Source organism: Rattus norvegicus, chromosome 2, assembly GCF_021556685.1.
Source record: "Rattus norvegicus strain SHRSP/BbbUtx chromosome 2, alternate assembly SHRSP_T2T, whole genome shotgun sequence".
Taxonomy (NCBI): domain Eukaryota; kingdom Metazoa; phylum Chordata; class Mammalia; order Rodentia; family Muridae; genus Rattus; species Rattus norvegicus.
In genome coordinates this window covers 174,588,004-174,614,575 of record NC_141535.1, presented here as the reverse complement: position 1 = coordinate 174,614,575, position 26,572 = coordinate 174,588,004, and the positions used below count along the sequence as shown (strand labels likewise).

General features: G+C 45.9%; 2 long non-coding RNA genes across 28 annotated transcripts in view; one reads left to right on the top strand and one right to left on the bottom strand.

Moving 5' to 3' along the window:
* The window catches only part of LOC108350053 (uncharacterized), a 54,090-nt gene that overhangs the window by 5,278 nt on the left and 22,240 nt on the right, over nt 1-26,572 (top strand). Inside the window, exons 1-8 of one of the 25 annotated variants that reach the window (XR_015676148.1) lie at nt 2,428-2,937; nt 15,759-15,862; nt 16,051-16,303; nt 16,466-16,613; nt 17,380-17,540; nt 18,883-18,975; nt 20,319-20,512; nt 22,766-24,114. This is a non-coding gene — a long non-coding RNA (uncharacterized LOC108350053). Of the gene's footprint in view, nt 1-2,427; nt 2,938-4,945; nt 6,596-7,173; nt 7,426-8,043; nt 8,176-8,247; nt 8,388-15,395; nt 15,491-15,758; nt 15,863-16,050; nt 16,304-16,465; nt 16,614-17,366; nt 20,236-20,318; nt 21,652-21,720; nt 22,227-22,341; nt 24,115-26,572 lie in introns of those variants that run through there. The other 24 variants (XR_015676089.1, XR_015676132.1, XR_015676083.1 and 21 more) reach the window with 24 other exon arrangements.
* LOC147996339 (uncharacterized) lies at nt 12,324-16,299 on the bottom strand. Of its 3 annotated transcripts, none has more exons than XR_015676177.1 (4): nt 15,586-16,281; nt 14,984-15,311; nt 13,453-13,666; nt 12,324-13,138 (listed from the first exon to the last, which is right to left on the bottom strand). It is a non-coding gene; the product is annotated as an uncharacterized LOC147996339 (long non-coding RNA). The 3 variants fall into 3 exon arrangements; XR_015676181.1 differs by having other exon boundaries at nt 15,596-16,243; XR_015676174.1 differs by lacking the exon at nt 12,324-13,138 and having other exon boundaries at nt 13,169-13,666; nt 15,596-16,299.

The following is a 26,572-nucleotide window of genomic DNA, read 5'->3' as shown; positions in this document are numbered from 1 at the left end:
CACTGACGAAGTTTGCTTATTTTTCTATAAGTTTTCTGGTAGAAATTTTGGGATCTCTAATGTATACTATCATGTCATCTCCAAGTAGAGAGAGTGTTGTTGTAAAAATATAAGAAATAAAAGGGTATCTTTCATCCCCCAATAGATCTACACTGCAGTGCCCTAAGATATCTCCTGGATATCTTAGTCTCACCCGCTCTGCTCCATCCCGTATCACATTGCCAATGGCCTCTCTCTGAGCCTGGCAGCAATCTCTCTACCTATCCAGTTCCCACAGCAGGCTGCTCAGTGTCTCAGCCGCCACACACTCTCTTACACTTAAATCACCACATGAAAGAACACACAACACAATAACCTTTGACCCAATTGATAAGATATAATTGCCCACCTAAACATACAAAGCCCTGTACACATCCATCCCTTAAGAACATTCATAACAACCTGTAAGGGTACAGAGTGGAATCTTTTTTTTTTTCTTTCTTTTTTTTTTTCCGGAGCTGGGGACTGAACCCAGGGCCTTGCGCTTGCTAGGCAAGCGCTCTACTGCTGAGCTAAATCCCCAACCCCTACAGTGTGGAATCTTATCTTCACCTCTCCAGTTCTGCCTCTCTTCATAGTGCTCTTCTCTCTCTCCCATCTCTTCACTGCATACTTGTACATTGTAGTAGCTTCAGCTGTGGGCAGGTCACGTGGTGGCGGGTGGGCGGCCCTCTGACACATCTCTGGTTGGAAACTTTTATCCATCATTTTCTCTAAGCTGATGCCTCTCTTTAAAACTGACATGTTTCATGTAGACAACAGATAGATGGATTCTGTTTCTTAATCCATTCTTTCAGTGTGTATCTTTTGGTTGGAGAATTGAAGCCACTGGTATTTGAAATTATTACTGATATGTGCATATTGGTTGTGGGCATCGTGTTATTAATTTTTTGGTGTTGTTGCTTGTATTCTCAGTGGCATTTTATGTTTCAATAGTTATATCTTTGTATTTCATTCCTCTGTCTCTCTGCTATGCACATTCATCTCTTCAGCTTGAAATAATGACTCTCGTATTTTCTTTCGGTTTGGTTTGTAGGATGCAGTCTGTTACAGGCTATTTATGTTGTGGAGAAATTTACTTTTTCCCTCGATCAAAACAGATAGCTTTGCTCAGTGTAGTATTTAGGTTGGCTACCACAGTCTTTCAGTACTTGAACGGCATCGCCCCAGGCTCTTTTGTCTTTCAAAATTCCCTCTGAGAAGTCAACTGTTACTCTGATGAGTTTTCTTGATGCTTTTAATAGTCTGTGTTGTGAATGTCTGGTGTTTTGACTTTTACATGTCCTAGGCAATTTTTTCTTCTGGTCCTGTCTACTTGGTGTTCTGTATGCTTTTTGTACCTTGATGGGAACCTCCTTCTTTAGGTCAGGGAGATTTCCTTTTATGGTTTTGTTGAAAATATTTTCTGTTGCTTTGATCTTGGTTTTTCTCCTTGATCCATTTCTATTATTCAGAGTTTTTTTTTTCATAGTATCCCAGATTTTCTTGGTATTTTGTGCCTGGATCCTTTTAGTTTAACATTTCCTTGACTGATCTTTCCATCTCTCTGCCTGCCTTCAATGCCTGAGATTCTCTCTTCCACGTCCTATACTGTTGGTGACGTTTTTCTCTGAGGTTTTTATTAGACTTCCGAAATTTTTCATTTCCAGTTTTATTTTAGTGTAGGGTTTTTTTCTTTGATTCTATTTCTTTGTCAAGTTCTACTTTCATGACATGGACTGTTTCTATCACTTCATTCCACTGTCTTCATAAGGGATTGTATCCTCTTTAAGGCCCCTGAACATACTCCTAGTTGCTTTTTGAAGTCTTTATCTTATACTTTAGTAATACTTCAGTTCTCAGGGCCTACTCTTGTGGTGAGTACACTGCATTCTGGTGGACACAGAGTGTCTAAGGAGTTAATGTTTGTATTTTTGCACTGGAGTTTAAGCATCTGCAGTTAGGATAACTAAGGTGATTCTTGATGCTAATACCTGACCTTCTTTTTGTTGTGTTGATGTTCTTTTTTGTGGGTAGGGGGATGTTTGTTTGCTTGGTTTTGAGACAAGATCTCATTATGTAGCTCTGAACATCCCAGAACTCACTATGTAGACCAGACTGGCCTTCAACTCACAGAGAACTGCCTGCTTTTGCCTCCCGAGTGCTGTGATATCACCCTGCCAAGTTCATGGGCATTTCCATCCTTTGCTTCTGTTGACCTCTCTGGATTTTAGGACTGTGTGGTGGGTGTAGAATCCATTGGTATAGGGTGCTTCTGCAGATCAGTGGGTGGCAGAAAGGAATAACTAGCAAAAGGCTAAGAGGAAATGCTGAGATGAGATTGAGGAAGAATCTAAGGAGATCCTGCTCACATCTAGAGTCAGGGTCCCTTGGGAGTGTGGGTGTGGTGTAGAAAGGGTTCCTGCAAGTCAGTTGCAGTATAAGATTATGTGCAGACACAGAATAATCTGGAGAGGTAGAGCTGAAAGGGTTAGGAGGACCCTAGGTCTGTATTAGAGTTGGAATCTCCAGTGAATGGAGTTGAAGTAGAAGGAGAGACAACTGTTATTATAGAGTTGAAGGTGGAAATGGGATGGATCATAATGGAAGACAGGAAGGACACTGTGAAGCATTGTAGTGGCTATTCCAGCTTGTCAACTTGACTATATCTGGAATGAACTACAATCTAGAATTGGAAGGGTCACTTGTGATTCTGATCTTGAGGCTGGGAGATAAAAGTTTCTGACCTGGATCTTAGCATGGAGATCTTGAGGCTGGAGAACTACATAAGGACATTGGAAGAAGGAAGATCCTCTCTCTTCTTTGCCTGCCTGGCTTGTGGGACTGAGCAACCGCTAGATCCTTGGACTTCCACTCATAGCTGCTGCTGACCATTGTTGGGGAGTTGGACTACAGACTGTAAGTCATCACCAAATTCCCTTACTATACAGAGACTGCCCATAAGTTCCGTGACTCTAGGGAACCCTGACTAATACAAGCATCCCCCTGAGCTCCATCCCAGTGTGGTCACTGGGGGCTCCAGCAGAAACTGTTTCTTGATACTGGAGGTGGACACAAAGGAATGGGAGTATGCCAGGAGAGAGGACAGAGAGGGCTTGAAGGAAAGAGGAAAGCTAGGTCTGAAACAGGTTCTGGCAGAGTTCCCAGGGGATGGAGGTGGGTTGGGAGGAAAGGCACCTGTCAGTGGGATGCTGCTCAGCTGGGGTGAGAATTAACTTGGATCAAGTTTGAGCAACACAATAAGATTTATTAAAAACTGACTGGATAACTGGATGTAGTGCCACATGCACTCAGGAGGCAAAGGCAGACAGACCCCCATGAGTTCCAGACCAGTCCAGTGTACATAGTGAGTTTTAGGACAGCTGGAGTTACATAGTGAGACCCTGTCTTGAAAAACAACAGTAGCAGCATCATTATCAACAACAACAGTAACAACCACCACATATAAAAAAAAGAAACCAGCCAACAAACAAACAAAAATCTACTGGGAACTTTCACACTTTTCTCAAGGGAAGCACAACTGAATAGAAAGACAAAGATGAAAGGTGTCTGAGTGCTGGCACCCCCCTGTCTCCTTGCCAATCTGTCTGCATGTGAGCAGGCAGCCTCTTGTTCCCACTGCCACACTGGGAGCTCCCCCTCCCAACCCACTCCACCCCCATCCCTGCTCTCACGCCTTCCCTGCCACAGTGAATGATACCTACTGGAATCATGAACTAAAATCCCTTAAATTGTTCCTTTCTGGTACTTCACCACACCAGTGAGAAAAGTGCTAGTACAAATGTTCTCTGAATATGGATGTCCAGATAGACCCATCTTCCATAGGGAGGTCAGGGGATTCTAAGCAAGTTTAAAACTCGTATCACACAGATGACTGACAGCCCCATGAAGCTGTGCTTTCAACTCAAAATGGAACTTGCTTTCCTTGCATAAAGAAAACAATACTACTCTGAGAAGTACCACCATGAAGAATACTCTTTCCCCTGTCACTTCTGTTCCTTATGTTAGCTAAACAGTCAGTCTGGTAAATCAGGAGGCATTTGGCGTTGCTTCAACCTTAATAACTATTGGTAGAATATATACATTGTTAACAGATGAAATGTTTATTTTAAAAAAGTTGTGTTTCCATTGCTCTCATAAGAGAAATGTGTATATGTTTTTTTTTTCTTTTTTTCGGAGCTGGGGACCGAACCCAGGGCCTTGCGCTTGCTAGGCAAGTGCTCTACCGCTGAGCTAAATCCCCAACCCCGTATATGTTTACAAACTACAGTATAGGGACTGTTTCATTTTGACAGTTCCATATATGAACTAGTCACTCTTACACCGAGAGGTAATGTCAGAGATGGAAAATGTACATGAGAGCAGGAATTTTCACATTCATTCATATTTCAAATTGTATTTTTCCTTAGGATGACATTAATTAGCAAATAAAAATGTCAAAGGAGAGTCCACAGAGGAAAGACAAAGGTTTCTATCCTGTCTCTTCTACCTACTTGTTTTGCCTTGGGTTTTGAACAGGGATTTGGTCTTTTCATTGCACATCAGCCAGTTTCCATGGTCATCTTATTCTTTTGAAGTTCCTGGGCAGCTTTCTGGATAGAATTCTGGTGTTCTGAATAGCTGTGTTCTTAGAAAGGGACCCTGTGCAAATCATCTGACCTCTTCCCCACCCCCCAGTGGAAATTCTAATATTTAAGTCAGAAAAAAAATAATAAGCCACTGGTCTGAGGTTTTATTCTTCTCCAGAATTCATGTAAATATTTGGGGTGTTAATTTTTCCATGCCTCTGGGAAGTGACACAACCTACGTTTGTATAAACACGGGTGCTATATTTACCTCAGAGTTCCTCTTTCTGTGGCTTTTGAACTAACATTTGGGTGAAGGATGTTCATACTTATCATCTCAGCTTGTGCTTTGCTGTCTGGGATGGACTGCTGGGAGCTGACAGAAGATGATGGCACGTGAGAAAAGGCTGTGAGACGCACAGCCCGCAAGGACTGTGGAGACAAGTAAACTGTGGCTCGATTCGTAAGTGCCGGAGGTGAAGAGTTGCAAAAATATACACGATTCTTTTAAAAGGAAAAGCAAAGATTAGATCCCAAAGCGATGGTCCTATGGGGAATTGGTTGCCCTGGGAACATGCTTAGAACGTTAGATCTGGGTGGAGAAAGAGCGACGTGAAGAGCAATTGCAGAGACTGCAAGTGGCTAACGGTCTGTTGGGTCCTCTTTGCTCGACACATCCGGCTGCCCAAAACAAGTATCTGGGAGTATCATCCTAGACTCTGTTGATAACGTCCAAACACCAACTGTTTGCCCAGCTGTCTGAACTGAATATCACACCCTTTCATTGAGCATACCTGTGGCTCTGGCCTTCCTCCTCGAACCTAGATGACAGTGACCACAGCCAACCCTCCCTATCTCCAGCTATCCAGAGTCATCGTTCTACCATCCCAGAGAGGCCGTCTGTACAGCGAGCTGAATGTGTAGCTTTACGATGCCGGCAGCTCCTGCATTTTCAAGACACAGCTCCAGAGCACACTAGAGTTTCTTTGTTTCTAATCTTTCTGGACTGAGTGGTTTCCAGGAAAACCCATTTTATTATGCAAATGTACTACTAGAATCCTTGTGATTTCTAGGACACACCTGCTCTCTCATGCCTCTCCACAGCATCTACTTCTATTCAAAGCCTTTAGGTGTCTTCGCAAGCCCACCTTTATTGTGGGCTCTTATTTATTAATGTTTATAGCTTCATTTCTTTTACTGCTTCTGTTCCCCGTGGTCTCCTCCTCCCTCCTCTTCCTAATTATTAGCATCTGTTAAATGTTCCACCTTGCACTCCGGATTGCACACATTCAACACAAGTTCCTGAATTCACGTTAATTGAATTCTTTAGCAATCTCAGTTTGTCAGAGTTCGAATGTAGGTCACAGCGCTTGCATAGCCACTAAGGTCACATAGTTCAGTGTGACCTGAATTTGAATTTAGATTTTTCTGGTTCCACGTGTCAACACTTTCCCTGGGAGTGATGTGCTCTTGGAAAATGTCCCTGAAATTTTTCCCCTGGCTAAATTGTAGTAGTGCTGCCTGGACTGACAGCCTTTGTTTCCTGGGCTGTAACCAGATCACCTTCCTCCCCTTAATTAGGCAGGGAATTGTGGCAGAGGAATGTCACAGTCAGTGCTGGCCACACAGCCTCCTGGGTCACTTTCCATACCGTCTCTGCTTTTGTAGAGAATTTGGGAGCCTGACAATGGCAGCATTGTGGGATAGGAGGAACCTGGTTTCCTTTTAGCCCAGAAGCAACAGATGGTGTTTGGGGGAAGCCCCAAGATCTCTGGGGTCATCTGTTAGACCTGTTAGATGTCAATAAACATGTGTTCTTTTTTATTAAATATGAATGGGGTAACAGAAATAGTAGAGTTTATAGAATAGAGATTTCAGCTCCTTATACTCTCTGCCTTACATAAGCCTTATGTTTCGCTGCTGTTGCTTCAGTACCTGCCACATATTTGTCTCTGAAAGATACCCTGGAGATGTGTGAGAGAACCCAGCAGGTAAAGGCCCCTGTTCTCATAGAGATTAATTTTAGGTAGAACAGCTAACATGAACTAATATCAGAGGGTAAGAAGTGCTCAGAGAAATATGGAAACAGATGAGGGGGCTTGACAGGGCCTGGGACATGCACTTACCCAAATGGAGCGGGAAAAACTCATGGCGGAAGCAGAGGCAGTGTTTGAATAGAGACTGGAAGTAGAAACGGGCAGTCAATCCATAGGTGTCAGGGGACAGCATTATAGAAGACAGAAGAACAAACACAAACTGTGTTGGACCCAGGGTATAATGCTGGCAACCTTCACAATTGTAGGAGTGGAGAACCATGTTGGTTCCAGTGCCCCTTTGGCTACCTGCTTGACCCACATAATGTCACTGGTCTTGAGCATTGGGAAATGGGTGGTAGAGTTGGGGCTTAGCTGGATTTCTCAGATAGTTGAGTGAATAGCCTTGATGGAGGACTAGAGGATATGTAGTGACTTCAGAGACAAATGGCTGGTCTTTGAGCTGGGGAAGTGGTATGCATGTATATGGGTTCTTCCAAACATAATCTCTTGGGGGGAAATCCATCCCTATATAGAACGCAGAGGGCCTGAAACAAAGCAAAGGAATCAACTACTGCATCTCCCACATACACGGTTTTACATTTCATCTGGTGACAGCCACGGCGAGCACCTGCACCAGCAGAGCATCATCAGACAAGAGGGTAACAGGACTGATGGCAGGGGTCCCAAGATGAGATGTTTGGATTCTCCCTGCTTCTACACGGGGTGGCAACAACTCTGAAACACAAGCAGGAGCCAAGTGGCAAAACAAGCAAGTACTCCAGGAGGTGGGCAGGCATTTTGGGCTTTCTTTGGGTGACCTGGCAGAACCAGGTCTTAAGCTGGGGGTCTCATTCCAGAGAAAGCCAACAGGGAAACAGAACCAACAGAAACACATAGAAAAACACATAGTGAGACATACAGTAAAGGAATCAGGGGTGGCCACAACATATGCATTCTCCTGAACAAACAGGGTTTGGCAGAGATCCAGTGGCTTCTCACATGGATCCTGGACACTGGATCAGCAGTGTCCTATGTGTCTCACCTCTCCTATGTGTCCAGAGGATGCCTTAACCAGACTTAACCCTGGAGGTGACAGACCGGGCAACTTTCTAATTTGTTCCTTTTGGTGTGAAGGTGTTACACTCCTCTGAAGTTTTAGGCATGATTGATCAAGGGGAGTCCTAGAACATCTGAGATTGCGTACTGTCCAGGTGTCCCCTGACCACTGTACTCTTACATGCTCCAAAGAACTCTAAGACCTTTAGTTTCTCAAGGCTTGGCCTCTGTGATTTTGGTGGGATCTCTCGAAATCTTGTGGTGGGTATCCACCAGAGAAGACTACTTGGCCATGGGTGTAAGCCAATAGAAAATCTTTATAAGTCAGCCAGCAACCACACTGGGTGTTTGGGGTTCCAGTGTAGCCCCAAGCCTTTCTCAGGGTGAACTTTTAAGCACAAAACCACATCCTGGGCTGACATACTTCAGTTAACAAGAACAGTTAGCCAGAAGCAGAACTACAGAGCCCAAAAGGCAAGGTTAGTACATTTAAAGACTTTACAATAATTATGAGCTTTGGTGGATTAGGTCTGTGTTTTTGTTTTTGGCAGGTGGTGCTGTCCATGTGTTGAATTTTATGGCCTTAATGGTATTTCCATCATGGAGCTGCTTGAGTTTAGGTCTGAAGGTCTGGGGTACAGTTACAATTGTAGTTGGCACTAAATAAAATGCAGTAGCTATGAATATGTATAAAGATACAAACATGATTTGAGTTTGTTTAAATTCGTAAAGAGATGACTTGCTTATTATGTGGTCATGTGATCCAACTTCCTTTGCCAGGACAGTGTTCTGAGTACCTCCTTGTTTGGAACCGCTTCATGCCAGCAGCAGCTTCTTTGCCCAGCCTTGACCTGTTTTTATTTTAATTCCCAAATATTGGCACTTAGGTCATTATCGTTTCATCATTGCATGGGAAGAAATGTCCTATTAGGAAACAGTTATGGTCTACGTGAGTGGTTCACACATAGTAAACTGCTTTGACAATTTCATCTCTATCACACTTTGAATACTTTCCCACATGCAGAGGAATGTCACCGTCTTAGTTAGTGTTTCTATTGCTGCTATGAAACACCATGACAAGTTGGGGAGGGAAGGGTTTATTTGGCTTAAACTTCTATATTACTATTCATAACTAAAGGAAGCCAGGACAGGGGCTCAAACAGAGTAAAGAACCTGGAGGCAGGAGCCGATGCAGTAGCCATGGAGGGATGCTGCTTACTGGCTTGCTCCCCCTGGCTTGGCCAACCTGCTTTCTATAGAACCCAGAACCACCAGCTCAGGGATGGCACCATCCACAATGGTCTGAGGCCTCCTTTATTGATCACTAATTTAAAAATTAGTGATCATAGGCCTACTGCCTGATCTTATGGAGGCATTTTTAAAACTGAGGGTCTTTCCTCGCTGATGACTTTAGCTTGTGTCAGTTTAGCCAGTATACTGTTTTAACTTTGTCTGTCTCAGTTCACTGCTGAGTGCAGCTTTCAATCTAATCAAAAAGTAGCCAGCGATGCTGTCAGCCACATATCTGTGTTCATACCTTGACCTAGCACGTACTGTTACCAGTCCATTTAGACTAAAACTATATTCAGCCACTGTTCTTCTATCCTCTGCAAACTATTTTCTGCTATAATTTTCTTTTTATCACTATTAACATGCAGTTCCCCTTCCTTGAGTTTGCCCTCAGTTGCTTTTATGGAGTTGTGACCAAATATCTGGCAGAAATAACTTACAGGAGAAAAGACATGTTTTGGCTCAGTTTCAGAGAGCTAAGCATCTTCTTGCTCACTTGGGGTCACAGAGACAGGAACAGGTGGAAGAGTAATTATCTCGTGAGAGACAGGAAACATAGCGAGGAAGCAATAGAAAGGGGCCAGGGCAAGATATAGCCCCCAAGGACAGGTACCTAGTGACCAACTGCTAACAGCAGGCAGAAAGATCCCCAAACCACTAGTAATTTTACAATTTTGAATTTATAAACTGATGGCATCATTTGTTATACCGGAACTCCCATGGGCTAATCTTCTCTAGACACACCCTCACAGACGTGGCCAGAGGTATGCTTTACTAACCTCCTAGGTTTATTAACCCAACCAACAACCAAGACTAGCTAGCATACTTTCACTTTGCAACGTACTGGGGATAATGCTTTTAAGAATGTTAAGTCAATGCTCTTGTTCTACAAAGGAGGACTCTTGGTTCTATAATCTCAACACATGGAAGCTTATAGGTATCAGAAACATCTGTATCTTCTTGGCTGCTCTGTCCTGACTCAATGACAGGCCAGCCCACGAAGCTTCCACACACGCATGTGCACCCTTGAGCAAGCTACACTTCAGTTAGAATCCCCCTCCCCACTTTTGGATAAAAAAGGCCTAAGAATGCCCTGGTTAAACAAGATCTTGTGTAAAATCTGTAGCAAGCTTTACATGAGAATCAGAATTGAGAGTCATGAAGCAAAGCTACACACATTTCAAATAACTGCCTGTGTGTGTATGTTAATGTGTATAAATTATTATCTTTTTATTTATTTATTTTTTTTGGAGAAAGCTCTTGGCTAAAATTGAGTCATGACAGTCACTGAATACTTGAGTACAGTATATCAGAGACCTGAGCCATTCATTGCGTACTGGAAGTTTTTGCTCCATTGACCATGAAGCCATGTGTGTTTAGAGCATCACCACTGTTACATAAATGTGGGGTATACGAGAGCCTGCTCCAGAATGACGAAGGCAATAGAGAAAAAATTAACAATGATTGCCTCGCAGTCTGATGCTTTTTCTTTTTTCTTTTCTTTTTTTTTTTTTTCCGGAGCTGGAGACCGAACCCAGGGCCTTGCGCTTGCTAGGCAAGCACTCTACCACTGAGCTAAATCCCCAATCCCAGTCTGATGCTTTTTCATCCCTTCCCAAATAAGTATGGCTAGGCGGAAGCTCCCCCATCACCAGCTGAAAGAGGAAGAAAATAAAAATCCTGGTTTAGATATGGCAGCATTTTCTGGAGAGGGCCATGAAGTGCTAAGGACTGTAAAGTGGGGACAGTTCCACTTTGCCTGGGTTCATGAACAGGGGCTAGTGAACGCAGCCACATGGATAGGAAAGAAGTTGGGAGGTTAAGGGAAAATTCTATTGGTGGACTTCTCTGAATGAACCAAGTCAGAGGATGGAAATACTTGTGTCTTAGATGAATACTTGCCCATGGCTTTCCCGGAAGAAGGATCTCGGGTTTGGAGGAACATGGCAACCTGCCTCATGCTTCTTTGCTCTTGTTACTGCAAGAAAATTGCTCCAAGGGATGGAGCAAAGCATGGGCTGGTGGACGGGTATATCTGGGTTCATCTATACAAACATCTGCTTCCCAAGGTCTCTGTAGCATTGCTAGGTTCCCTAACCTGACAGATGGGCTAAAGCTGTCGTTCACATTGTGCTGGGTCCCGACAGCGCAGTTTCTGTGTGGATTGTTCACACTGGGTTCCATACCACACAGGAAGGGCAATGACTCTTCTCACTGTTATAGACCACTCTTCAAGTACAGAGTAAGTATACACTAAATACCATAATAGTTCCAGACACTTGAAATGTCTTAGGAAACCAAAGACCAAGGTTGAAACTTTCTAGAGACCCAAAAAGCATTATAAACAAGCATGTGTTTGGAAGGCAGGGGGACTGTAGAGAAAGGACTAAAATAGGTAATGTCTGGTGATATTCTCCCTCCCTTGATTTCTCTTTGTTTTTCTCTTCAGTTTTCTAGGCAAGCGCTCTACCACTGAGCTAAATCCCCAACCTTCTCTTCAGTTTTCTAAACTAAAGATTTGGTGGTGGTGGTGGTGGTGGTGGTGGTGGTGGTGGTGTGTGTGTGTGTGTGTGTGTGTGTGTGTGTATTGTGTGTGTGTTTTGCCTGAATATATGTCTGTGTACCACATATATGCATTGGCTCTTTGGAAGTGAAGTTACAGACAGTTCTTACAGGCCATATGAGCACTGGGAACTGAACCCAGGACCTCTGTAAGAGCAGCCAGTGCTCTAACCACTGGGACATCTTCCCTGAAGTGGAAACTTCTAGATCTTTGGAAAGTTAGTTATATCAAATGATGTTTTGCTGGGGCACAGAGGTGAACGTATGAAAGGACACTTGGTGAAGGAGTGTAAAGATGACCTCACAGACAGTGGGAGATGAGCACTGAGCGTTGGTCTGGTTTGCTCTGCCTCCCTATTCTTTGCTAACAACATGTATGTATTGGTTCACCTTACGTGGCATTGTTGGGCTCAATTTGTGATTACGCAGCCATTGAGAGAAGAAACTCCCCTAAGAACTGCTTGTGAGATTTCTGCGGCAACTTGCAGATTCTGCAGCCAGTTGGTGAGCCTCATGGTTCCTTCAGGATTGAACTATGGTTGCTGGTTTGTGCCTGGTGTCTGCTTGTTGAAAGAACTGAACTGTATGTAGCTGCTGGTTCGTGCCTGGTGTCGCCTGCCTAGAGGACTGATCTGCAGCTACTAAGTCATATTTGGGGTTTGCTGTGGGACTGAGCTGCTGCCCAAGCTCACCCCCAAAGAACTATTGCTGAATGTCAACATCTAGTACGTGGGGGGCCCTGGGGATGGCCGCATGCAACCAGGACACAGGGGATGTGGAGCAAAGGCAGAAGCAACTTTATTAGTCTTTATATAGATATGAATATGCATTACTTCAATTTCCATTTTGGGAAGATACCATAAGATCATTATTCTCACGATACCAGGAACAACTGAGGCAAGACTAAACAAAGAAATAAGACTAAACAAAGGCTTCTTCTCAAAATATTCATTTAACAAATCACCCCTCTTCTTATTATCAAAATATACTTGCCATAACCCAGAGAGCATGAGAGCTGCTTCCACAGAAACAGGCCACAGAAGAACATAGTTTAAGATCAAGTGAGAAAAACATTTTCTTCTCAAGGGCGGCATTCCAGCTCCTACTGGCACCTGTCACCAGTCCTTACTTGATCCTGCCTGGGAGTTGCATTTCTATGTCTCCACAGCTGAACATGTCCACTTCCTCCATATCCTAATAACTTTTCTCTTCAACTACCTCTGCTGGGGGGTGGGCTAGAGGAGAGGTTGAACCCTCATTAAAAGTAGGTTGCAAAAAATGTATGCCTTCACTTTCCAGCACAGGGTTTGCTCTCCTAAAAACCCAACCAAACCCAGCTGAACCCTGCCCTGTTGTCTCCTTCCTTTCTCCTCTCTGTCCTCTCTACCTTATCCTGTCTTATCCTCCCTCTCTCCTTCCTTTCCCCATTTATCTGTTGAAGTGAGAGTCATTTGTTCTACAGTATTTCTGCAGCTTGCTGCCTGTACTCTTATGAGCAGGAAATAGTATTTAGAGACCATATCTAGACACGGGGTGCTTGCTCATGGCTGGCTGTTGGTAATTATTCCCAGGCCTTTTCAGAGGACAAACCTAGGAAAACATTTATTTTTAGTTTTTATTAACTTTATTTATTCACTTTATCCCAATATCAGCCCCCTTGTCTGTTTCCACCCAGTACCCCTCACATAGGTCCTCCTTCATTCCACCCCACCTTCTCCATTGAGAAGGGGGAGCCCTTTCTATGTAACACCTCCTTCAGCACATCAGATCACTGCAGGACTAGGCACATCCTCTCCGACTAAGGTCAGACAAGGCAGTCTCCCAACATCACGCCCCCCCCAAATGAAGATCAAGTTGCTCATCTGCTATATATGAGCAAGGGCCCAGGTCCAGACTATGCTCACCCCTTGGTTGGTGATTCAGTCTCTGGGAGCCCCCAAGGGTCCAGGTTAGTTGACTCTGTTGGTCTTCCTGTCCTCTTCAGGTCTTTCAATGCTTCCCTCAACTCTTACATGAGACTCTCTGGGTTCCGTCTAATGTTTGGCTGTGGGTCTCTGAATCTTTTTCCATTGGCTGCTGGATGGAGCCTCTCAGAAGATAGTTATGCTAGGCTCCTGTCTGCAAGCATAACAGAGTAACATTCATAGTGTCAGGGGTTGGTGCTTGCCCGTGGAATGGGTCTCTAATTGGGGCAGTCATTGGCTGGCCATTCCCTCCATCTCTGTTCTCTTTGTCCCTGAGCATCTTGTAGGCAGGGCATATTTTGAGTCAAAGGTTTTATGGATGGGCTGCTGTCCTTATCCCTCTGCTGGGAGTTCTGCCTGGCTATAGAAGGTGGCCACTTCAGGATCCATATCTGCAGTGCTAGGAGCCTCAGCTAGAATCGCCCCCAAAAGCCGCCTGGGGCCTCCCCCATCCCAGGTCTCTGGCATGTCCTAGAGATTGCACCCCCTTCCCCTTTGCTCTCTCCCCTGCTCTCCTTACATCTGATCCCCACACCTGCCCTGCTCCCCTCCCCATCCCCTCTCCCACCCAGTCCCCTCCCTCCACCCATGTCCGATATCTATTTTATTTTTCCTTCTGAGAAAGATTCAGAAAATGCCTATTTTTAAGGATTTAAAACTACTTACCATGACTTTATACTGGTTTTTACAGTGCAAAGTTAGATTCGAAGAATCACTTTTAATTTTGTTTTAATCTCCTCTCTCCATTGTTAATAGTTTTTTTTCCCTCAGGTGCCATTTACATTTTGCTTTAGGGAGCTCAGCCACAGCCTACATCTCTAGCCGGTAATTTAGGGAAGTACTAAATATTTTTAAAAGATTTTGCTCTTGGGCAGGAGAGATGGCTTGGCAGTTAAGAGCATGTATTGCTCTTGCAAAGGATCCACATTTGGTTCCAAGTACCCCTGTTGGGAGGCCAACAACTACCTGTGACTTTAGTTCCAGGGGAGCTATTGCTCTTTCTGGGGTTACTCACAAGTGGGCACCCCACCCCCACATAATTAAAAATAATAAAAATGCAAATCTTAAAAAAATTTCTCAGAAAACCATTTGAGGTGGATTCTTTTAATAGAATTGTGACTGTGTAAACTGTACAAACAAGTGTGTGTGTGTGTGTGTGTGTGTGTGTGTGTGTGTGTGTGTGTGGTATTCAACAACTGTGCAGCCACCTACAATTACACCAGGTGGTGCAGATGGCTCTCCAGGGGAAGAATAACAAATATTACAGAGATAACCCATCTGTGATGGCTATTCTTACTTGGCTATATCTGGGATTAATTAAAACCCCAAGTCACTGGGCACAGGTCTGTGTGTGTGTGTGTGTGTGTGTGTGTGTGTGTGTGTGTGTGTGTGTATGCGCGCGTGCATGAATTAGATCATTTGAGGTAAAGACTAACCTAAGATCCAGTTCACTTAAGATCAGAAGACCAACCTTAATCTGTGCTTATCTTCGTGTGGCCCACCCTGTCATCTGCTGTCCTCACAGACACTGAAGAGGAGGGGCATAGGTCTGGATGGTGCTGAGCTGGAGGCAGATGAGGGGCCAGAGGGTGGGGGAGGGAAGCTTCTGAAGACTCCAGGAGGTGACAGAGGCCTGGCTTTGCTCCTGCCTCCTCCCTGTTCCCTCTTCAAATCCCTCTGGCCCCAAACACACTTCCAAAACAGAGTTTGAGGCTGAAAGTCAGAGTAGTGGTAAAGAGCCAGGAGGGAGAGCCACCTTTGTGACAGCTGATCTTGCTGGGTGCCTGAGGAATCAGTTCCTGAGAAGAAATAGGTTTTATGACCCGGGCTTTGAAGAACATGTAAGAGTTCAACAAACAAGTCTTCCCACCACCGTTTCTCAGATGATCTGACACCCCATGCTCCATAAAGAGAGGTCTCTGCCCTGAACCAGGCTACAGATCAGCGATGGAGCCCACCCAGCACCTCCCGGCCTTAGGTATAGGCCTGAGAGGAGAGTGACCCTCTCCTTCATTTTCCTACTTCTCTGTCTGCAGGGTGGCCCCAGTGATGTCCCACTCAGAGCTGTCATACCAGGTCCCACCTGCTCCTTGGCTACAGGCTAAGGCCTGGGTGACTAGCAGGCTCAGTGGGGGGTGGGGAGGAGGGCAGCAGCGGCGAGAAAGCAGGGCGCAAGGATCTTCAGCTCCGGTCTCGGTCTCGCTGGTTGACTCAGCCGCCTCTCTCTCTTTGGCTTCCTCTCCCAGGCCTGGAACTCCCCATCTTCTCCCCGAGCCACCAAGTTGGCAAGACTCTCCCACCCCTGTACCTGCCAACTGATGGGTGGAGGCTAGAACTGCTTGGTGTCCTGGTAACGGTCTGAGGGGGAACCTGGGCACCTTTACGAGAGGGGAGGGAGGGAGGACGGAGGAGGAAGAGCAGATGGAAGGAGAGGGTGGGAAGAAGGAAGAAGAGGGGAAAGAGAAGGGAGAGAAGGAAGAAAGAGGATGTAGGTAGTCACACCCTGACTCCACTTTTCCCTCCTTGCTGCCCCCGCAGAGGAACCTGCGCACTCAGGTACCCGTCCTGGGTAACTTAGCTTCTAGCAGCAGAGGCTCCGCAGTGCACCCGCCCCATCGGACTTGTCTGCTTCTCTGGGTCCCTTGCCCCGACCCAGATGCATCCACATCCGCATCCGCAGGGCAGAATTATGACAAGAGCCCTGTTCAGTTAGCTTCGGTCCGCGGATTGCAGCCCGGGAGCCGCCTCTTTGCACCTCCTGCAGCCCTCAGCCTAGTCCCTGCCCTCCCAGGTGAGTTGGGCGCCTCCTGGTGGCCGCGAGGGGAACTCGCCTAGCCTGGGCTGTAGGCGGAGCTATGAAACTTAGTACCCCATGAACAGCAAGCTTTCTTTTCTACATTGTGGGTCTCTCTCTCTCCCACTACCTGCCTCCCCTCCTCCATCTTTCCTGCAGGGCTGGAGCCTGTGTGAGGAGGAACCAGCCAGTATAGTGGCCTCTCCTCTGAAAACCCCCAACCCCACCGCCCTTGTAATCAACGCCCTGTCCAACCAACCTTGCTCCCTCAAGTTGGAACGCTATCTCCATTGATCGCCACCTACAGGTGCCCACACACATAATACACATGCACTCATAAAATAAACGAATAAATAAATAGATAGATAGATAGATAGATAGATAGATAGATAGATAGATAGATGGAGTAAAAAGGTTCGGAGGTAAGAGAACTTTTTGTGCAAACATTAGGATCTGATTACAACCCCCTAGCACCATATAAAGAGCCAGACAAGGTCCCAGTTCCTGAAACTCTGGCCGTGGAGTGGGGTGACCAGGTTCGCTGGGACTTTAGTAGCCCAGCTCCAGGTTTAGTAGTGACAGACTCAGTCTGAAGGAATAAGACAGAGAGTGGCAAAGCAAGACACCCAGCCACCTTTCTTTGGCCCCAGGAGCTGAGCTGAGTCAGCACTGTCAACGGACCAAAAAAAAAAAAAAAAAAAAAAAAAAGGTAAAAATAATTCAAGCAGTGGAAAGCGAAAGTTGGGAAGCTCTGGTGCTGCACCCTTCTTCAAGTGCCCTGGGCTGACAAGACAGCTCAGAAGGCAAGATGATGGTTATGCAATCATGGGACTAGAATTCAGACCCCTGTCCTCTACTAATAAACTGCTCTGTGGAGAGAGACCCGAGGATGGATGAGGCTTGCTGACTGATAGCCTGGCCTGGAAAACTCAGCCTTTGGTTCAGGGAGAGACCATGTCTCACGTCTCTTAAGGCTTCTGCGCAGGATAGGCGAGTATACCTGGGAGCTCGTGCGCACACACATCTATATGAGTACTATGCTCATGTGTATAACTCTCAGTTTTTAAAAACAGGAGAGTGTTCCCCTGGGACAGAGGAGATGGCAGATAAAGGCGCCTGTTCAGTTCCCAGAAGAAAAAACACACATGGTGGAAGGAGAAAAGCCAACTGATCTTGCAAGTTCACCTCTGACCTCCACAAGTGCACTGATATGCCTCCTTTCCTCAGTACATAAGTAAATGTAAAACCAAGTTTTTAAAAATGGTTCCTTAAACTCAGCTCTCCCTTCCCACCTGCTGGGTCTTTGGGATGCTAGTGACTGTCTGTATGCAGCCCTCCCCAGGCTATGCACCTTGGACATGGCTGGGGTGGGAGGAAGGGGGTTGGCTGTGGGTCCTGTTTTTGAGGCTATTCAGTCTCAGAGACCAAGAAACTAAGATTCAAAGAGCACCTGCTGTGCTTGCTGGAGGCTGAAGCTGGGCTGTGAAGCTGAAAGGGACATTGGTGACTTCAGCAGTGGGCTTCAGGGTTCTAGAAAGATTCCCAGGGCTTCCATAGCCCAGACTCCATAGCCCAGACTGACTCAGACATTAAGACTAGAGAAGACCTTGCCACTTTACTGTGCCATGTTTAGTCATCCAGAGAAGCTGTAGGATTCCCAAGGAAAGTGTTTTCTGTGCGGTTGCTGTATCAGAAATGGAGGAATCACCCTCAGCTCCCATCTCCTGCACTCTTCACCTGAATCTACAATTTCACTTTTAGCCCTAACTCAACTTCATCCTTTCCCCAGTTTGTCCATTGTCCAGGTCCTTGTCACATCCTAATCTTTGCCCTGCCTTTGGGAGCAATCCGGTTTGGACCTGCTTGGACTAGTTTGGACTAGCTTGATCCTGTTTAAGAGCCTGCCTGTTTAATCCAGTTTACACTGGTTTAATCCAGTTTGGACATGTTTAATTAATTTCATCTCAATTAAGATACCCCCTTTCAAGATATGTCTAGGTTTGTGTCACATTGACACAAATTAACAATTTCTTTCCAGATTGATAATTTTTAAAAAAGATTTATTTATTATATATAAGTACACTATAGCTCTCTTCAGGCACACCAGAAGAGGGCATCAGATCTCATTACAGATGGTTGTGAGCCACCATGTGTGATTTGAACTCAGGACCTCTGGAAGAGCAGTCAGTGCTCTTAACCACATAGCCATCTCTCCAACCCCAGATTGATAATTTTTAATTTTGTTTTAAGTAAATCACTTATATAGTTTTCCCTAATACTTTTCACATATATTTGTCATTTCTATTATATATATGTATCTATAAAGCCTAAGAATATTTTGAGTGATTCTTTTAGAAAGGCTCCATCTATGTACTGTCCTGAAGCTGGATCCCTCAGGTGTCAGGTATGCTAACATGTTTGCAATCTGCCTGGGTCATTCAGCTTCTGTGAGCTGTACAGTTGTGGAGTTTTACCTGAGCTGATTATTTACCTCTTAGGTAACTTTAGGGAGGACAGGGGCTTTGGGAGGAGCTCCTGAAGGCTGGTGAGCCTCATGAAATACCCCCTCTCTCCAGTAGGGGATGCTCCTAGACCCAGTTTCCTGAGGGCTACCTACAGCTACTCTTTATTCAAGATGGAAAATTTCACATCCACCTTGAAAGGAACAAGTATGCAATAATGTATTTTATAATGTAAATCCAAAAGAAAGTACTCCCAGGTAATGTCGGTATCTTTTAATCTTTTGCCCCAAAATGTAATTGTTTTGCCTTCTTGCCCCTTTCCATTTCACAACATTTACATAGAAAACTTTTAATAAGACAGTCATTTACATAGCCAACAAGTTGGGCAGGGCAGGATATAGGTAGACATCAGCCTGGTGCTGTGGGAGCCAAAGCCTGCTAAAGGGTGAAGTGACATTCACATAGGGCAAGCCTGAATGTGCATGGTAAGGATCTATCTTCACAAACTGGGGCAATGTTGGTGATGAGAGACGCGCTGTGTAAAACAGCTTGAACCATCAATTAGATCAGTAGAGAAATGGGCTCCACTACAGAAAAGACAGCAATTAGTTCTTCAGTGATGGACTTGAGATAGGTCCATGACCTTAAGTTTTGAATAGTGTCAGTTCTGTTGTGACATATGCCCCAGTAAATGCTATTATGCCTTAGAAAGTCACACAAGACAATCAAGAGTTTATTGAAAAACAAAGTTGGAACAGGAAACTCAAAATGTTTCCTCAGGGACACACACGTGCATCTGAGACAGGGAACTGTTGAACATGGCAGTACAGTTTATGGACAACAGATGCAAGGATGAACAAACGTGGGTCTATACCTAGCAAAGGACCTAAAGTGTCTATAACATAAGCATCAGGAGGATCACAGCTTTGGGGTTATTTTGAGGTAGATGTCACAAAACACCTAATAAATACAACTTAAGGAAGGAAGGGCTCATGTTGGCTCGTGGTTTGAAAGCTTACAGTCCTCGGTGGAACTAAACACCGTGGTGGGGGTTGGAAGCGTTTTCTACCAATGAATGGTCTCTGAAAGCACCATATCAGATAAGCCCAGAGATGTGTTGTGGGACAATGAAAGGTACCCTGGTTCCTGGTTGAGGAGGCTTGAACCCCAGATACCCTGAAAGGGATGGTAGGTGTTTCACCTGACTCCCAGGAAACCAGGCTGGTCACTAGCAGCAGTCACATAAAGGGCAACACCACAGGCCCCTCCACAGGTAGAGGATGTAAGCTCAAGACAGATCTCCATTATAATGAGGTCTCTAAGTTTAGGCCTGGAGGCTTAGCCAATGAATTTCCCTTCTCAGACAATCCTCCCTGCAAAAGGTATTTAATCTCAGGCCCACTCTGAGAAGTGGGGTCTGGTTTTACTCCTCCACTTTCTGCCATGACAATAAATGCCTTAAAACCACTGATTGTCTCTTCATTGGGATCCACCATGGGAAGCCATGGAGAAGCCCTTCGCCTACAGAGCCACCATCTAATCTCCTGCAGAAGACCTCCCGGTGCTCCCAGCCACCTCCACCCAGCAGCACCTGGATGCCCAGCCTGAGAATCAGACAGCCCAGCCTCCTTGCAGGCCCAGGAACCCCCACCCAGCCAGCTCTCACACTCAGACTGCATTTCCACCCCCAGGAGTGGTGTCCTGTGGCTTCCCACAGCCCAACACCAGCCAGGGGCAGCATGGGGTAAGTGCAGCCGACTTCCCTCGTCCTGCCTCCAGAGCAGCCCAAGCCCTGTGGTGGAGCAGGATGAGGGACCCCAGGTGTCTTCCAGGTGATCCAGTCAAGTTGACAATGACGATTAACCATCACAGAGGATGGCTTGATGCCAAAGGGAGAGCATCAGACGAGGGGGAGCATCAAGTGACAGAGTTGGTAGATCTTAAAGGAGTGTGTGTGTGTACTATATATACTATATGTACATGCATTCGTACATATAGTTGGGACTCCATAGAGAGAAATACACCAAAAAAACTTCTGGTGGTGTGTGCGGTTTGTTGCTGCTTCCACAGACTCAGGCTGATTGATGAGTGATGTCAGCTGGGACAGACTCATGTGGTGAGGCAAGACACTTGCTGAGGCAAGCCCTGTGGAGAACACATTATGTTTGCAGGGTATAAATAGGGCTCAACTGACAGTGATGGAGGCTGAGCTTGGCTTGCTTGCATAGCTAAATGCTTGTTGGTCTTGTATCTTCGCTAATCTTCACTCTTTGCTGAGAGAAGCACCGAGAGAAGAACTCTTCCTGGTATTCCTGTTGGCCCTGGTCCCTCTTGCTGACTTAGGCTGTGACTGAAGCCTGGCTTTCTTTGCTAAGTAGTGTCACTGCTGCTGATCTGTGTTTGCTGTCCCAATGCTACCGAACTGGACTGTGAAGTGTTTGTGAGTGGATTGAACTGCTGCTGCTAACCTGTGAGCTGAACTGCCAATTTCCAGACAACAGAGAAGAGAATTGCTCTAAAGATCCATTCCCAAACAGGTGCATCTCCCCCATATCCTTTCTTTGCCACTACCTCTTGTGTACTAAAAGGAAGGTTAAAGCATTTAAGAATCATCATTAAAAATAGGATTTGAAAATACTAAAGTAATACTCATCAGCAATCAAAGAACAATGATCAATAGAGAAACAAGTTCAAATCCTGTTCCATCTGGGAGGAGCAACTCACTGTAGAGATATTGCTGTAAAAGTTGTACTACCTGAATCCAACTTTTAAGGAAACACCAGATAAATCCAAAATGGGAACATTTTGCAATGTAAGTGGCCTGTTGTCTTCAAGTTTCAAGATCATGAAACTGGGGCAGGTGAGATGGTGTGGCTGGGGCAGGTGAGATGGCACAGCTGGGGCAGGTGAGATGGCACAGCTGGGGCAGGTGAGATGGCACAGCTGGTGCAGGTGAGATGGGACAGCTGGTGCAGGTGAGATGGCACAGCTGGGGCAGGTGAGATGGCACAGCTGGGGCAGGTGAGATGGCACAGCTGGGGCAGGTGAGATGGCACAGCTGGTGCAGGTGAGATGGCACAGCTGGGGCAGGTGAGATGGGACAGCTGGTGCAGGTGAGATGGCACAGCTGGGGCAGGTGAGATGGCACAGCTGGTGCAGGTGAGATGGCACAGCTGGGGCAGGTGAGATGGGACAGCTGGGGCAGGTGAGATGGCACAGCTGGTGCAGGTGAGATGGCACAGCTGGGGCAGGTGAGATGGGACAGCTGGTGCAGGTGAGATGGCACAGCTGGGGCAGGTGAGATGGCACAGCTGGTGCAGGTGAGATGGCACAGCTGGGGCAGGTGAGATGGCACAGCTGGTGCAGGTGAGATGGGACAGCTGGTGCAGGTGAGATGGCACAGCTGGGGCAGGTGAGATGGGACAGCTGGTGCAGGTGAGATGGCACAGCTGGTGCAGGTGAGATGGCACAGCTGGGGCAGGTGAGATGGCACAGCTGGTGCAGGTGAGATGGCACAGCTGGTGCAGGTGAGATGGCACAGCTGGGGCAGGTGAGATGGGACAGCTGGTGCAGGTGAGATGGCACAGCTGGTGCAGGTGAGATGGCACAGCTGGGGCAATGGGGTGTGAGTAGCTGGGGCAGGTGAAATGAAGACGACTAATGCTTGTTGTATAAGCTTGGTGTCTGGAGTTCAGTTCCTGTTTCACATGAAGGTAGAAGGAGAAAACCGACTCCACAGAACTGTTCTTTCCTGCTGTAAGTGTGCTGCACTGTGTTTATGCCCATGTCAGGTAATACACTCACACAAGAATAAGATTCCTTGGGGTCCATCATGGGACTGAGATGCAGCTTTTCAATTGAGTCCCCAGGATGGCAGTGAGAATTTTAACCACTCATGAGCCTCACATAGGAATATATATTCAGATTTGGCTGATTGTAGGAAATTTACAACTTTTTCCTATTAAAAAAAATCCTTTTCTTTTCTTTTTTATTTAAGCTGGTAATCCAGGATCACTATGTCCTGGGGTTGAGCAGATCCTCAGAACATAGTGAAGAGATCAGAAGAGACCACGAGGTGTTGAGAATGGTGATCCTGTCCTTCTGTGTACCCTTGCTGGGGACTTCGAGGAGTCCAGGAGTCTAGAACAGGGCCTGAGGGCCTGCGGGCCTGGATGGGGGTAGGGAATCTAACTTAACTCAGTGTGAGTGCCAGGAGTGCGAAGCGGCTTCTCGGGAGACTTAGGCTTGGCTCTGTATGACAAAGACCTCCCCCTACCCCATGGTGGTCCTTGAAGAAGGAGACAGTCCTTGCTTGTCCAAACCTGTTTTATTCATGGTAGATGAAGATGCATACAACTTATTCAGAGTGAACCAGAGATTAAATCACTTTATCAGGAAGGGATACCCAGGGAGGGAAGCCCATTAGCTGAACACTCAGGCCTATATAGATACCTCGTTAGCATGGAGTTCTATGCTATGGGACCAGCTGTCACAGTCCTCTCAGTAGGATGTTGTGGCCACATGCTCTGGGACAGGAATCTGGTCAAGAGCTAATTCGAACTCCTGCCCATTCTCAGTTATGAGATTTATCAGGGTCCGGTACTTTGCTAATTACCTCACTAGTTCTTCTGTCTGATGGCATTAACTATTGCCTCTCATGGTCATCCTTCTCAGACATCATTTAAAAAGAACCTGACACCTTCCTCTACGAAAATTTAATACCATATATTTGCACGCATCTCAAAGCATCTTTTAGCCATTAAAAAAAAAAGAGTAAGGAGATTTTACCTTCCCAAGAATCAGCTCTGCCCCTTTGAGAGTGGCATCACCCTTGATGGTAAAGTTCGACACATGAAATACTCCTCAGCTATCTGAACGCTGAACAGAAAGTAGTGAAGGGAATGGTTCACGGTTGACTTCTCTGTAACATGGCTGTCGACGCAAGGAAGATGCAGATGAATATAACTTTGACAAGCAGTGTGCCAAAGTCAGACTAATTAACACACGTAAATTAACACATGCTCACTTCATGGCCAAAGGTGAACATGCCGATAATCGCTGGCAGTTGGTTTGCATGGTTGGGAAAAGATGCTTAGAAGACAACTTTCTGAACCTTATTGTCCACCTGTGGCCAAATTATCACATCTTCTATTCCTGCTCTGGTTAAACACGGCCTGTGTTTTGTTTACATTGAAGACCTAGCACCTAGCAGAGGGCCTGGCATTGAAAATCAGGCTTCTAAATAGAATGTTGAGTGTTTAGTTAGGTTTTGATTTTATATAACAGATAATTCTTACCTCAATGACATGCCATGTAATATCAGAAATATACTCATGCTAAAAAAGTCATCAGTTGCCCCTTCTGCCTGGTCCTTTCTTCTGGGACAGACTGCTAGCTAGTCTGCTCTCTGGAAGAAGCTATATCCTGAGGAATACCAGAGGATCCACTGCACTCAGCATTTGGTAAGCACCCCCCACCCCCACCCCAAGTCCCACAGCTGCCGCTGAGGGCCAGTGGACTCAGGGACCCGCCACCCCCCAACCCCCCCCCCCCCCATCCACTGAATCCTCTTCTGCCTGGTCCTCTCTGCTGGGACAAACCACTAGCTAGTCTGCATCTTAGGAGACGCTATATCCTGAGGCGTACCAGAAGAACCACTGCACTCAGAATGTTTGATGCCACACCCTAAGGCATCGCAGGAGATCTGCTGCACCCAGGGCATCTGACACCACAACTGGAGACATCCCAGGAGACACACTGCACCCAGGACACCACAGCTTGAGGGCATCCCAGGAGTTTCTCTGTTCACAGGGCAACTGGGCACCACAGTCTGAAGACCTCCCAGGAGCTCTGTGGCATGCAGGGCAACTGGCCCAAAAGCCTCCCTGGAGTGTGACTGCATACAAGGAAACAGAAGCCACAGTCCATTGACCACCTCCTGGAGAACAGCTTCACACAGGAAAACGGTTTGACTGCTCCCCTGAAGACCCAACAGTCTGAAGGCCTCTCAGGAGATCTACTGCAGCCAGGACAACAAATCAGCAGCTTTTCTGCCCCTGTGAAGACCCCCCCCCCCCGCCTGAGTTGGAAGCCCCACAGGAGGTCTGCTATAGCCAGAGCTGCAGGCCTACCAGGAGACCTGTTGCAACCCAGGAACAAAAGAGGCAGACTCCAGACAGAGTCACCCAAACACTAGGGATATATGGTGAGAGGCAAGCGCTAGACCATAAGCAACAGAAGGCAATATATGTGGACATCATCAGAACCTAGTTCTCCCACCACAGCAAGCCCTGAATACACCAACACACCTGAAAATCAGGAAGCTGACCTAAAAGCCTATCTCATGAAGATAATAGAGTCCTTTAAGGAGGATATGAATAACTCACTGAAAGAAATACAGGAAAACACAGGTAAACAGGTAGAAACCCTTAAAGAGAAAACAAATCCCTTAAAGAAACACAGAGAAACACATTAAAATAGGTGAAGGAGTTGAATAAAGCAGTCCAAGACATAAAAGTAGAAGTAGAAACAGTAAGGAAAACACAAATGGAGGCAACCCTGGAAATGGAAAACCTAGGAAAGAGGTCAGGAGCTACAGATGCAAGCATCACCAACAGAATACAAGAGACAGAAGAGAGAATCTCAGGTGTAGAAGATACTGTAGAAGAGATTGACACAACAGTCAAAGAAAATTCAAAACATAAAATATCCTAACCCAAAACATCCAAGAATTCAGGACACAATGAAAAGACCAAATCTAAGAATAATTGAAATACAGAAAAATGAAGATTCCCAGCTCAAAGGACCTGAAAATGTCTTCAACAAAATTATAGAAGAAAACTTCCCCAACCTAGAGAAAGAGATGGCCATAAAGGTACAAGAAGCCTACAGAACACCAAACAAATGGGACCAGAAAAGAAAATCCTCTCATCATATAATAACCAAAACACTAAACCCACAGAACAAAGAAAGAATATTAAAAGCTGAGGATATCATCCTGAGTGAGGTAACCCAATCACAGAAAAACAAACATGGTATGCACTCACTGATAAGTGGATATTAGCCCAAATGCTCGAATTACCCTAGGTGCACAGAACACATGAAACTCAAGAAGGATGACCAAAATGCGAATGCTTCACTCCTTCTTTAAAAGGGGAACAAGAATACCCTTGGGAGGGAATAGGGAGGCAAAGTTTAGAACAGAGGCTGAAGGAACATCGATTCAGAGCCTGCCCCACATGTGGCCCATACATATACAGCCACCAAACTAGATAAGACGGATGAAGCAAAGAAGTGCAGGCTGACAGGAACCGGGTGTAGATCTTTCCTGAGAGATACAGCCAGAATACAGCAATACAGAGGCGAATGCCAGCAGCAAACCACTGAACTGAGAATAGGACCCCAGTTGAAGAATTCAGAGAAAGGACTGAAAGAGCTTGAAGGGGCTTGAGACCCTCATATGAACAACAATGCCAACCAACCAGAGCTTCCAGGGACTAAGCCACTACCTAAAGACTATACATGGACTGACCCTGGGCTCCAACTTCATAGGTAGCAATGAATAGCCTAGTAAGAGCACCAGTAGAAGGGGAAGCCCTTGGTCCTGCCAAGACTGAACCCCCAGTGAACGTGATTGTTGGGGGGAGGGCGGTAATGGGGGAGGATGGGGAGGGGAACACCAATAGAGAAGGGAAGGGGGTTAGGGGGATGTTGGCCCAGAAACCGGGAAAGGGAATAACAATCAAAATGTAAATAAGAAATACCCAAGTTAATAAAGATGAAGGAAAAAAATGAAAGAATTAAA